At 50.2% G+C, this 12080-nt stretch overlaps 2 pseudogenes; one reads left to right on the plus strand and one right to left on the minus strand.

Moving 5' to 3' along the window:
- LOC136303688 (zinc finger protein 850-like) overlaps positions 1 to 12080 on the plus strand; it is a 74947-nt pseudogene that overhangs the window by 19759 nt on the left and 43108 nt on the right.
- On the minus strand, positions 2643 to 3571 carry LOC136303684 (olfactory receptor 14J1-like; annotated as a pseudogene).

Consider the following 12080-nt stretch of genomic DNA (forward strand, 5'->3'; position numbering starts at 1 on the left):
CCAAGGAGACCAAGTGTTGGATACTTGAGAGTACTTAACCAAAACAAAGAGGTGGACAAAGGTGGAAGGGGGGGATAACGCAGGTAAAAGACAGAGCTTGAGGCAGCTGTGGGCTTTTCTTTTTCCGGCATTCGGGGAGGGAGAGAACGGCTGTTGCTGGCTGGAAGAGTTTCACTGTGGCCAAAGGGATCCAGTCCTGGGAAATCTACTATCACCGGTTCAGCCTGAATCCTGAGTTTTCTCTGCCACTCGCGGGAGCTGGGCCGCTTTCTGCCTCGCCTTCGGCTCCTTCGGCGCTGCTGCCAGGACATCCTGCCCCTGCCTGCCAAGACACCCTGCCATCCCAGCTACCACCCCAGGACTTTTCCACTGTTTCAGCTTGGTGCTCTGAGGATCCTGCAGGGACACCGAAACCAAACTGCCCTGGGTTTTGTGAAACAAAGCCCTCAAGGTTCTTGGTAGTGTTTTCGTTTGTTATTAATGCTGTAGTTGTTTGGTGGGGGGTTTTTTTGTGTTTGTTTGCTTTGTAATACATACTAGTAAAGAACTGCTATTCCTATTTCCCAACTCTTTGCCAAAGAGCCTCTGATTGTAATTTATAATTGAAAAAGAAAATAAAAGAGGGGGGGGGGGGTTACACTCTCCATCCCAAAGGAAACTGCAGTTGTTGTTTTTTTTATTGCCTGGCAGATACCTGTCTTCCCAAACCAAGACAGGTTCCATGCAATCCCACTGTGGCAAAATGTCCCCTTGATTCCATTGGATTCTGCAGTGTCCCAATGGACCCTTTGTTCCACCAGGTTCTAGTGTCACAGTTGACTCCTTGGGTCCGTGAGGCCGTTCTCCAAAATATCAGAATAAGACTCCTTAATACTAAAATGGTGTTAAAGAGGGCATCATTTATTCAGGGCTGAGATCCAGCAGGGGATAACACCAAACCTTATGTGGATACATGATTCTAAGTGTGCTGCTTATATACATTTGCTAAATGTGTATTTCAGTTTATGCATTTTCATAAAACCCACCCCAAGTTCCCAGTTTCCGTCCGTGCTTATTCTATCACTGCACCCGTGAGCCAGATTTCTTCTTCTTTTGTCACCATCCCTGCTGGGAAAGCAGCCCCTCAATGCCTTGTTTCTCTGCTGAATTTTCACAGGCACAGAAAAAATTGAATTAACCCTTTTGGCATCAAGCCCAAGGCTTTGTGTGCCCAGGCAGAGGCAGGCAGGACGCAGAGCTGTCAGCAAAGGAAGAGCCCAGCCAGGTGGGGCAGCCGGGGGGTGACGACAGCCTGCAGGGACAGAGGCGCAGGGCAGGGACACCGTGGGACAGCCTGGGCTGCACAGGGCACAGGGATGGGCAGCAGCTGCAAGGCCCTGACAGAGCCAACTCCTGCAGCACTCTGCCCATGGCTGCTGGGCCTGGGCCTGAGGCCAGCAGGGGACAAGGGACCCTTGCAGCCCTGGGGCCTCATTGCCTCCTTGTCCCTGCTCAGCAGCCTGGCAGGGGCTGCCCCATGGTGCTGCCCTTGGCATTGCACATCTCCACATCCCAGTGGCCCTAGAAGAGCCCTGAGCACCGAGGAAGGGACAGGATCTGCCTTGCCAGGGGCTGGGGCTCAGGCCTTGGCCTTTTGGATTCACGGAACTCATCCAGGTTTGCTCAGCACCAGAGACACCTTTGCCTTGTCTGTCCCTACTTGTCATCACTGCTTGCAGTGTTCTGCTCTAACTAAAACCTGAGGACACTTTCTCAGTCCTGTCCCCCAGTGAGACTCCTTTAAACGATAAGAATCTTCAGTGTTTCAATTTCCCTTTGAATTCTTGAGAAGTTTTTTCAGCACACTCTGAAGGGCTGAGTCTGATGTAAACAGCACCAAAGCCCCGAGAGGGTCACATTGAAGTCCTTGTGCTGTGTCTGTGCTGCTGAGCTGGGCCGGGCTCCTGGCACAGAGGCAGCTCCTGGCAGGGGCAGCGCTGCAGAGAGACAACTCTGCCCAGGAGCAGCCCCTGCGCACAGCACAACAGGGCTGGGGCACTGCCAGGGCACCTCAGGGACACGAGCAGGGCGCAGACAGAGCTCACAGGGGCTCAGCACTGGCAGGGGCTGTGTGCTGTCCCAGAGGGGGCTGTGCCACAGTGGCACCTCTGTGGCTGTGTCACAGAGCCACAGAGCAGGTGAGATGTCAGAAAGGGGCTGTGTGACAGCACAGAGTGGGTTGTGTGAGGTCACAGATTGGGCTATGACATCTCGGAGTTTGTTGTGTGATGTCATCGAGCAGCTACAGCATCACAGACGGCAGTGTGTGACATTGCAGAGCTGGCTGTGACATCATGCTGTGGCTTTAAGACATCATAGAGTGGGGTGTGAGGTCATAGAGTGTGCTGTGACATTACACGGTGACTGTATGGCATTACTGAGGGGGTTGTGTGGCATCACTGAATGGGTTGTGACATCACAGAGCTAGCTGTGACTTCACAGAAGGTGTCTCTGTGACATCAGAGAGTGGATTGTGACATCACAAAGCAGTAACACTAGAAAAAGAATAAGGAAAGATCCCAATGAAAAAATGGGCAAATAGGAAAATAATGGATTACATTCTGAGTTACATTCTGAAGGTTCTGGAGCAGGAAAGAAGGAGTTTATTGCTTCTGAAAAGATCCAGGCATCATTTTCCTCAGGGCATCCTTGAGCTCCTGCTTCCTCAGGCTGTAGATGAGGGGGTTCAGGGCTGGAGACACCACTGAGTACAGAACTGACAGGGACAGATCCAGGGATGGGGAGGAGATTGAGGGGGGCTTCGGGTAGGCAAATGTGCCAGTGCTGATGAACAGGAGAGCACGGCCAGGTGAGGGAGGCAGGTGGAAAAGGCTTTGTGCCAACCCTGCTCAGAGGGGATCCTCAGCACGGCCCTGAAGATCTGCACATAGGAGAAAACAATGAACACAAAACAACACAATCCTAAACAGATGGAAAATGCAATGAGTCCAACTTCCCTGAGGTAGTAGTTAGAGCAGGAGAGTTTGAGGATGTGTGGGATTTCACACAAGAACAGGCCCAGGGCATTGCCCTGGCACAGGGACAGGGAAAATGTATTGGCTGTGTGCAGCAGAGCATGGAGAAAGCCACTGGCCCAGGCAGCTGCTGCCATATGGGCACAAGCTCTGCTGCCCAGGAGGGTCCCGTAGTGCAGGGGTTTGCAGATGGACACGTAGCGGTCGTAGCACATGATGGTCAGGAGGAAATACTCTGCTGAGATGAAGAGAAAGAAAAAGAGTTGTGCAGCACATCCTGCGTAGGAGATGGTCCTGGTGTCCTAGAGGGAATTGTGCATGGCTTTGGGGACAGTGGTGCAGATGGAGCCCAGGTCGCTGAGGGCCACGTTGAGCAGGATAAAGAACATGGGGCTGTGCAGTTGGTGGCCGCAGGCTACGGCGCTGATGACGAGGCCATGGCCCAGGAGGGCAGCCAGGGAGATGCTCAGGAAGGGGCAGAAGTGCAGGAGCTGCAGCTGTCGCGTGTCTGCCAATGCCAGCAGGAGGAAGTGGCTGATGGAGCTGCTGTTGGACATTTGCTGTGGCTGCATATGGAGGCATGTTCATGGATAAAGGGCAGTGACAAGTCAGGACTGGCTGCTTTGAGCCAAACTTGTGCCATTCCCTGTAGCCTGTCCTGCTGGTGTTGGTGTCTTTGGTGCTGACCCTGTCTGCTGACAAAACAGCAACGCATTCGCTTAAGAGCTGGACTAGGTCGGTGCAAAAGATGGTGGCCAGGGCTGGAGAACCACACACAAGATGGCGGCCAGGGCTGGAGAACCACACACAAGATGGTGGCTGGGGCTGGGCTGCCAGGGCGGCTGATCTCACTAGGAGGCGCAGCCTCAGCCCTCTGGCTGCCATCCTGTGTGGGGCAGGCAGAGCCCCCCTTCAGTGCCTGTTGAAATGGACATTAACGGACACCCGGGAAAAGGACACGGTTTGGCACCTTTGGTCTGTGCACACAAACATAGACCAGCCAGTTTGGAACGTTGGCTGGCAGTGTTTTGATGTCAAGTCAATTCAAATAGGTGAAAATAGAAAGAAACTCCAGGCACTGAACGTTTTAAAATAAAACCTTCTCTTTTTTTTTCTTTTTTTTTTTTCTAAAAGAGGGCTAAAAGCACTTCTTGTGCACATGGACTTCAATTAGCATCAAGCAGCATCACAAGTGGTTTCATCCAGGCAGGAGTCACAGTGACTGTGAGGTGATGAAAATGGAGATGGGATCTGCTTGAGATGGATGGTGCAGCGGCTGCTCACCTGCGACGTGTATCCCTCAGGGTGCCTATTTCTTTAGAACACTATGAAGACTAGAGAGAATTGAAAGTCCACTGCAGTTTAGGTTGTTCTTCACGAGATTGTTCAAGTTGAGCACAGCCATTCTGTTCAGCAGACACACGGGCAGGGGCTTCTTGGAGCGCTGCTCTGGCACCCATTCTTTGGAGGAGGGGATTGCAGGAAAGAAGAAAAGAAGCTCATCAACTACTGAAGAGGAAGAGTCACTGACAGGAAGCAGTGGGTTAAGAAATGTGAGGGGAAAAAAGGCAGAAAACATGAGGTGACAAGTGTGAGAAATGGGAGTGGAAAAAGGAGGGAAGTGTGAGGGAAGAAAAGAGTAGGAAACCTGTGTGAGAAAGGGTGAGAAAACTGAGGGGAAAATGGTGAAGATGTGAGTGAAAATAGGAGAGGAAGGTGAGAGGAGGAAAAGGCAGGACATATGATGGGAAAATTCTAAGAAACGTGATCAGGAAAGGCTGAAAAACATAGGGGACAAAATGGAGGGAAATGTGAGGGGAAGAGAGTGAGAAAATTACTGGCAGAGAGAGAGAAACAGGCAGCAAATGTGAGGGGAACATTGTGAGAATCCTGAGGGGAAAAGAGTGAGAAACCAGAGGGCAGAAAAAGGCAGAAAAGATTAGGGGGAAAAAAGGGGTGGGAAGTTGGATGGGAAAAGTGGCAGAAAACAGGAGTGAAAAAAGGGCAGAAAATGCTAGAGGAAAAGTATAAGCAACATGAGGGGGAAAAAATGATAAATGTGAGGGGAAAAGTGGGAGAAATGTAAGAGGAAAAGCCTGGGAAACATGAGGGCAAAAGTGAGAAACATGAGGAGACAACTTGGAGAAAAATGACTGAGGAAAGGAGAAAGGCATGAGGGGAGAAAAGGGCAGGATAAGTGAGGGGAAAATTGTGAGAATCGTGAGAGAACAAAAAGGCAAGAAAAAGTGGGAAGCTGGGGAAATGTGAGAGGCAAAGTGTGAGGAAAGTGAGCTGAAAAGGGTGCAGAAAATAAGTAAAACTTGGGAGGCAAACATGACAGGAAAACTGTGAGACTCGGGAGGGGGGAAGGGGTGGAAATGTGAGAGGGAAAAGAACAGGAAATGTGAAGGGAGAAAAGGAGAGAAGGCAGTATTGGCAGAACAGCTGAAATGATTCCTAACACATTCCCCCATGCATTTGCCCATTTATTGCACTAGCCCAGGGCTTCTCTGTATGTCCGTCTCCCCCCGCCCGGCCTTGATTCCTGTTTGGAAGCAGTAGAAGTGCAGGATGTGCCCACCAGCAGGAGCTGCTCCAAGCTGGGAAGGGGCCAGGTGGTGCTGATTTCCAGAGGCTTCTGTGTCCCAGGTGAGGCCAAGGCAGGAGTGGGTTGAAAGGTGCTGCTGCTGCTCCTCTGTGCCAGAGAGGCCTGGCTGGGCAGGGCACGGCGCCCACCGCACTGCGGGCTCTTTCTCCTGCCACAGCTGGGCACACCTGGCAACAAATCATGATGACTTGTGGGGAAACCAAGGGCTTTGTGGAGGCTGCATTGCTCTGCACACACCCGGGCCACCTGCAGCACAGAGCTTTGGCCCCCAGAAAGGTAAACCCGAGGGGAACAGCTGGAAAAGGTTTCATTTTCACCTGTCAATAGATGACTTTATTTCAGTGCTGGGTGCGTGGGGAATCACTTTCCTAACACGTGCTCAGCCAGAAATCCCACCTACTCATTTGTAACCATGGAAATAAGACCGACTCATTACTCATTACTCAAACTCACAGGCTAAACATTCCCTCAAATTAGTTGACATATTTAAATCACTTCTCAGAAGTTACCGACAGGAGAGTAGGGCTCTCTTGAGAGTCTCGGGTGGTCATTTGGGGAACATCCCATTCCTGCAATTCTCCTCTGATGCTCAAGAGCCTCCTACAACCACTCTTTTCCCCTTGAATGCATTCCAGCTACCTTCTTAGGAAGACTACTCTATTCTCAAGGCTAAGGTAGCCACTTGCACACATTAATCACTGCGCTGAGGGAATAGAGGGCTCAACACTCTGTTAATGCAAAGGGAATTCACAATTTGGTACAGTTCAACATTTTCTCAAAACCTGCCTTCTCTGGGAATTGCTCACAAGCATTTCTTTAATTCACCTTGAAAATGTTTTTGCTGACTGAAGCCAGAGTGTGTCTTTCCTTCAGCAATTCAGAAGAAAAACACAAACTGCCTACTGAAACCCTTCTGCTCCCTTCCAAATCAGTTCACTGCTCAAGCACGAGCCACAGGCTCATGCCCGATTCTCTCAGTGAGATAGGATATAATATTTTGCTGCAGCTTAAGAATTATTGGAAGAAAGAATAAAAGCTGTTGGTTCTTGGTGTTGTTATTTAGGGTTTGGATTTGTTCTAGTTAATTTTTTGGGTGCTGCTGTGAGCTGGGAGAGGGGCCAGCTTGAAGACCAGACCAAAAGGGAAGTAGGAGAAGAGGAGAGGGGACAGAAAAGGAGGCGGTGGGGACAGAATACAAGTTTCCTATTACCCAGCCAAAGGGAAAGGGGACACGGTTTGCCCTGGGCTGGGAAAGGCAATAAAAAGCAGCATTCTGTGTGAGTGTGTGTTGTGTGTGTGTTTGGCTCTTGGGAGAGGGAGATACACACCCAGCTCAGGTGAATCCTTACTAAGAAACAGTTCTCTTTGGCTTTGATGACTTTGTCTCCCCATCAAATTTCATCTAAGAGTTGGCTCCTCTCTAACACCTCTCTCCCAGCAGCTCAGGGCTGTATTGCGCAGTGCTTGCTGTGTGCCAGACAGCACAAGGAGGGCTGGCCTGGTGCCCCTGAATATTTCTGCAGAACACTCTGCATTTCGCCCCTTTGCTCTGGCTCAGTGTACAACTCCAGCACTGCAGGCACTTTCTCCCAGAGCCGTGTGAGGCCCTGGCTCCTGCAGATGTGACCTGACAAGCTGTCCCTGCCTCCCGCTGGCCTCGGTTCCCCCGGCAGAAGCGCCGTGCCTGAAGGACGCTGCCCTGTGCCGGAGCCTGCGGAGCAGCCCGGCTCCCTCCCCTGTGCCCAGAGCGCTGCACACACTGCTCGCCTTGGCCAGGAGTTACAGGGCAGCCGGCACAAGGGTGGCAATCCTCAGCCAGGCCTGCAGCCCTCTGCTGTGGTTTGCCTTTCTCGCCTCCTGTGCACACTCTGGACAGCCGATGGCACCAGTCTGTGCTGTGCCCAGCACAGCCACGCTTCCCCTCGGGAGAGCCTTCCCCACTTTCCAACTGTACCAAAGAAGCCATCAATGTCACTCTCCACCTCTAAGAGAAAACTGACAGTTCAGAAGAAAATATTGAGCTTTCTCAGAGGCTCAGAAGGAGGGGAATCATTCCTATGCTACTATCCTACTCCACTGTCCTAGCTGCAATCCTTCTCTACAGTCCTAACTACAGTCCTATTCTACAATCCTTCTCTCTACTGCTCTTGGAGAAAACAGTTCAAAGGGCATTGTCGCCATCTTGTCTCCTTCTTCCACTCTTTCACTGAACTGATCAGTGGCACCAGGCCAGACACAGGCTTGGCTGATGTTACAAATGGATGCTGCACAAAGAAAAAAAAACCAAGAATGAACCATTACTTTCCAAGCTAAGAGCCGCAAAGGCAGGGCAATATTTTTAAAAGGAAGAGGAGATTGAATCAGAGTAGGTCTAAGGAGCAACACTGGGGCCACATTGGCATGGCTTGCTGCAAGAGCTGCTAAGTGCCCCAGGCCTGGAAATATCTCAGGTCTGAGCATCCTGATCTCTTTAAAGAGCTCCCTGGTCATATTGCAGGGCACTTGGACCAGATGAGCTTTACAGGTCCCTGCCAGTCCAGCCCAGTCTAGGATTCCTGGCTGTTTTCATTTGAACAACACCAAGAGTGGAGGTGAGGAGGAGGAGGCTCATCTGATGCCTGGCAGTTCAGTGCAGGAGGAGCCCATCCCTGGGACACTGTTTCCCCTGCAGCCCCTTGGCATTTTACCTGCAGCAGCTCCTTGGCAGACCAGCGCTGCGCCTCGTCTCTCTGCAGGCAGCACCTCAGGAAGTCACGCAGAAAAGGGGAGCAGAGCTTGGGCTGCTGCAGCTTTGGGATCCCTTTGGTGGCTAGCAGTTGACCCTGGAGAAAAAGGAAACACGAGTTTTTCACCTGCTTCTTTCAAGTCTGGAACTGCTCTCCTAGATCCCATTGTTGAAGCTGCACTCTTCAGTGACAGTTTCTGCCATGGCACAGAGGCAGAGATGACTTTCCTGGACCAACAAAACACCCAAAGCCCAATGCAGCCACAGCTTTTCCAGCAGATCTTGCCTTGGCAGTTGATTTCATTGACTGACCTTGTTAGTGGAAACAATATCAGCAAAAGCAGGTTTCCTTCTCTGAGGATTCACCTGAGCAGCTTGACAGGCTATTTGGAAGAGGGACTTTGCTCTACTAACTCACTCTACTATTTCCAAAGATAATTACATGAAAAGCATCTCTGCAGCGCTTGTTGGTCCCTTAAGCACAGCTGCCATCAAACAAAAGTCATCAAGCTTTTTTCTTGGTTCTTGAAAACAATGGGAATTGCAAGCAAAGAAAGGAAATCCCTCAGTTATTCCTCAGGTAAGGAAACAAACATTTGGAATCTCATCTTCCACACAGACACATGAAGATGCACGCACAACTGTCTTGGGACGAAAATGCCTCTTTGGGCACACAGGAAACACCTGCACCTCCGTCTCTCATCAGACTGGAAATTTCAGCTTCCCTTATGCAGCAAAAGGAAAATTTTGGTGGTCAAAGCAGCAGATGGAGAAACGCCATCCATGTGGTAGCCCTCTGCTCATTTGGACACTCAAGTCAATGCATTAATGGTATGGCCATCCTAGAAAGTGCCAGGAAACAAAGGGGTGGGTTTGGCAGGCTCTCCACATGGTCAGGTTTCATCTTGGTGACATGGAGGTGGCGGCTTGGGTTAGGAAAGAAAGACGGTCACTAAGTGTTTCAGCAGCACCGCACAAGAAGCACAACAGACTCTGTGGCCTTCACACCCTCTTGTCAAGGTTTCAGGCGAATTTCCCTGTCAGAAGAACGGGGGTGCACTTCTTCTCTCCAAACCACTGTTTTATAAACTTTCTTGGGTTTGGGTTACTTTCCTTCATTTCAGGAAAGATAACACCACTTCTAAGATGCTTGTTTGCTGTTATTAGGGCCATCTACAAAGCCAAAAGAGCTGGAACGACTTCTAAGCCAAAGCCAAATGTTGCCTGAGAAGGGAGATTGTTTGCGTGGGCTAAGGCTTGAGTTCCCCCACGGATGCAACCAAAACTCCAGCAGATGCTGATGTGCTGCAGGGACATTTTCAGAAAGGGACTGTGGTGGAAGTAGTTCTTCCAGCAGATGGCAATGGCATTTTTTCCAGTGGCACACAAAACGTGGGATGGGGGAGAAAGACAGTGGGATCAGAGAGTATTTACACCTTACCGAGGCACAATTTTTCTTCCAGTAAGGAGGTTCTCCTTCCACCATTTCAATGGCCACAATTCCCAAAGACCATATGTCCACTTTGTGGCCATAGGGTTCACCGTTCACTTCAGGTGCCCTCCACCGAAGAGTCCCGACCACCGATCTCCGTCTACTCTGCCCAGGGGTGAGTTGAGCAGAGAGGCCAAAATCAGCTGGGGAGAAAGCAAAAGACTGTTTTTATTTGAATCCTGTGCAATTAGGAAAGCAAGCAAAAGAATTTCCCGGTAGAAGTTTGAGGATGTGCTCTTGAATCTCCTGGACAGCTGTCCCTGCTCTGTTTCCTCAGGACTTTAGCCAAGGAAATATGGCACTGGCTGCTTCAAAAATCCCCACATTTTTTACACTGCCTCCAGCAGGGGCTTTTCAAACTTTAGACATGTAGCTCCCTCCCTCTGGAAGGGACACACACAGAGCAATGCCACTGTGGACTGCTCGTTCCTTGCCATAGGTCTGTGCACGTTGCCACCGTGTGGTCAGTTCACAGCAGGGCTCCCTGCACTGCCACCAGCACCATTTGGGGGGGGCTGGCACTCACTCAAAAGCAGCCCCACACCCCACATATCCCTGGAACGCTGCACCTGCCCAAGAATATACTGACCCAGCTTGACAGAGCCATCGGTTTTGAGAAGGATGTTGGAACTCTTCAAATCTCTGTGCATCACATGGTTGGCGTGGAGAAAATGCAGTCCTTGCAGGCACTGAGAGAGAAACCAGAAACAGGAGGGCAAAAATCAGTGATGTGATTTCATCACACAAGAAAGGAAACAGCTCTCCAAGATTCCCTCTCCAGGGGAATGAGGAGTAATGGCAGAACACAGTGCCATTGAGGGGAAGAGCTCGCTGCTCCAACACAGGCAGGGCAGCACCTTTCTAAAGAAAGGCATGTCAGCTTGTCAAAGAGCAACAGCAACTGCTGGTGTAGACTCTGCCCTGCAAACCAGCCAGGATGACTGCTGCTGAAGTCGATGTGCTCAGAAGTAAAGAGCATTCTGGCTGCACTGCTAACCTTTCCAGCTGAGGACTGAGAGAAATGACTCTCTCTTTCTTTGCTGTTCCTTTCAAATGCTACCACCACCACCTTTGCTTTTACAGGCAAGGAATGCAGTGCCAACAGGCCAAAGTTTAGAGAGGCAAGATGGAGAAGAGCAAATACAAGAACCAGAGTGAGAATGCAACAGCAGGAGAGAAGAGGACAAGAACAGAGTCCAGTGAGTGCAGGGGCACTGGCAGGCAGTTCACTTGAGATGCTCTTGCTTGCCCAGAGCATACCAGCGACACAGAAACAAAGCCTGGCTCACGGAATCGCTCCTGTTCTGAGCCCCTTTCCCAGACAATCCTGCCCAAGCTCTGGGAAGCACAGCTGGGATCCCCGACTGACCTCCCGACTGATGGTGGCGATCTCGTCTTCTGTCAGGCGAGTCTTTTGGATTATGTTGTAAAGAGTGCCTCCATCCATGTACTCCATCACCAGCCACAGTTCTTCATGCACAAGGTAGCTGAAAGAAGGAAACAAGGCCATGCAGATGAACATGCATTCGTTGGTTCCTTTGCTTGATTCCTGTTTCCAGGTCCCTTTGTGACAAGGGCAGAATTCAAAGAATTAAAGACATTCCCTCCAGGCTGTGGGTTGTTTGCAGTCTGTGCAGTCTCAAGGAGAACAGCACATCTGGGAAAAAGGAGATGTCTCTGATGGCCAGCAATCAAAAAGTGCAGTTTAGTAACAGCCAAGATGAAAAACCTGTCATGCGTGGTATTTCTGGAAATAAGCACCTAGTGTTCCTGGCATGGACAGCCATGGAAAAGAGGGGCAACAATCCAAGGGAAATCCTCCCTAGCATGCTTCATCAGCATTGAAGAAACCTTAAAAAATCAATCCTGAGACAACATGGAGGCAGTGAACTTAGAGAGTACTGACTTCTTATGGTAGAGTTGATGCAGGTTTTTGAACAATTTTTCAACTATGTGTTGGAAAGCCAGGGATGACTCATGGAGACAAACTGCACTCTCTTCCCATCCATTGGAGATGAGTAGTGAAATAATAATGAACCAATAATAATGAACAGCTTTCTTTTCTGCCAGTGTCCAAAGTGGGGTTTTAACCTTGCATGCTTTTACTATGTAAACAAACCCTCATGGGATGAGACCACGACCACTCACCCGTCTAAATAATGGACAAGATGGGGACTCATATTCCTCTTCATGACCGTGATTTCAGTAACAATATCTGGCATCTCGCTTGGTCCTTGAAGA

This window comes from Chamaea fasciata, unplaced genomic scaffold (genome assembly GCF_029207755.1).
Source record: "Chamaea fasciata isolate MVZ Bird 193981 ecotype frontalis unplaced genomic scaffold, bChaFas1.0.hap1 SCAF_40, whole genome shotgun sequence".
In the NCBI taxonomy this organism is placed as follows: Eukaryota; Metazoa; Chordata; class Aves; order Passeriformes; family Sylviidae; genus Chamaea; species Chamaea fasciata.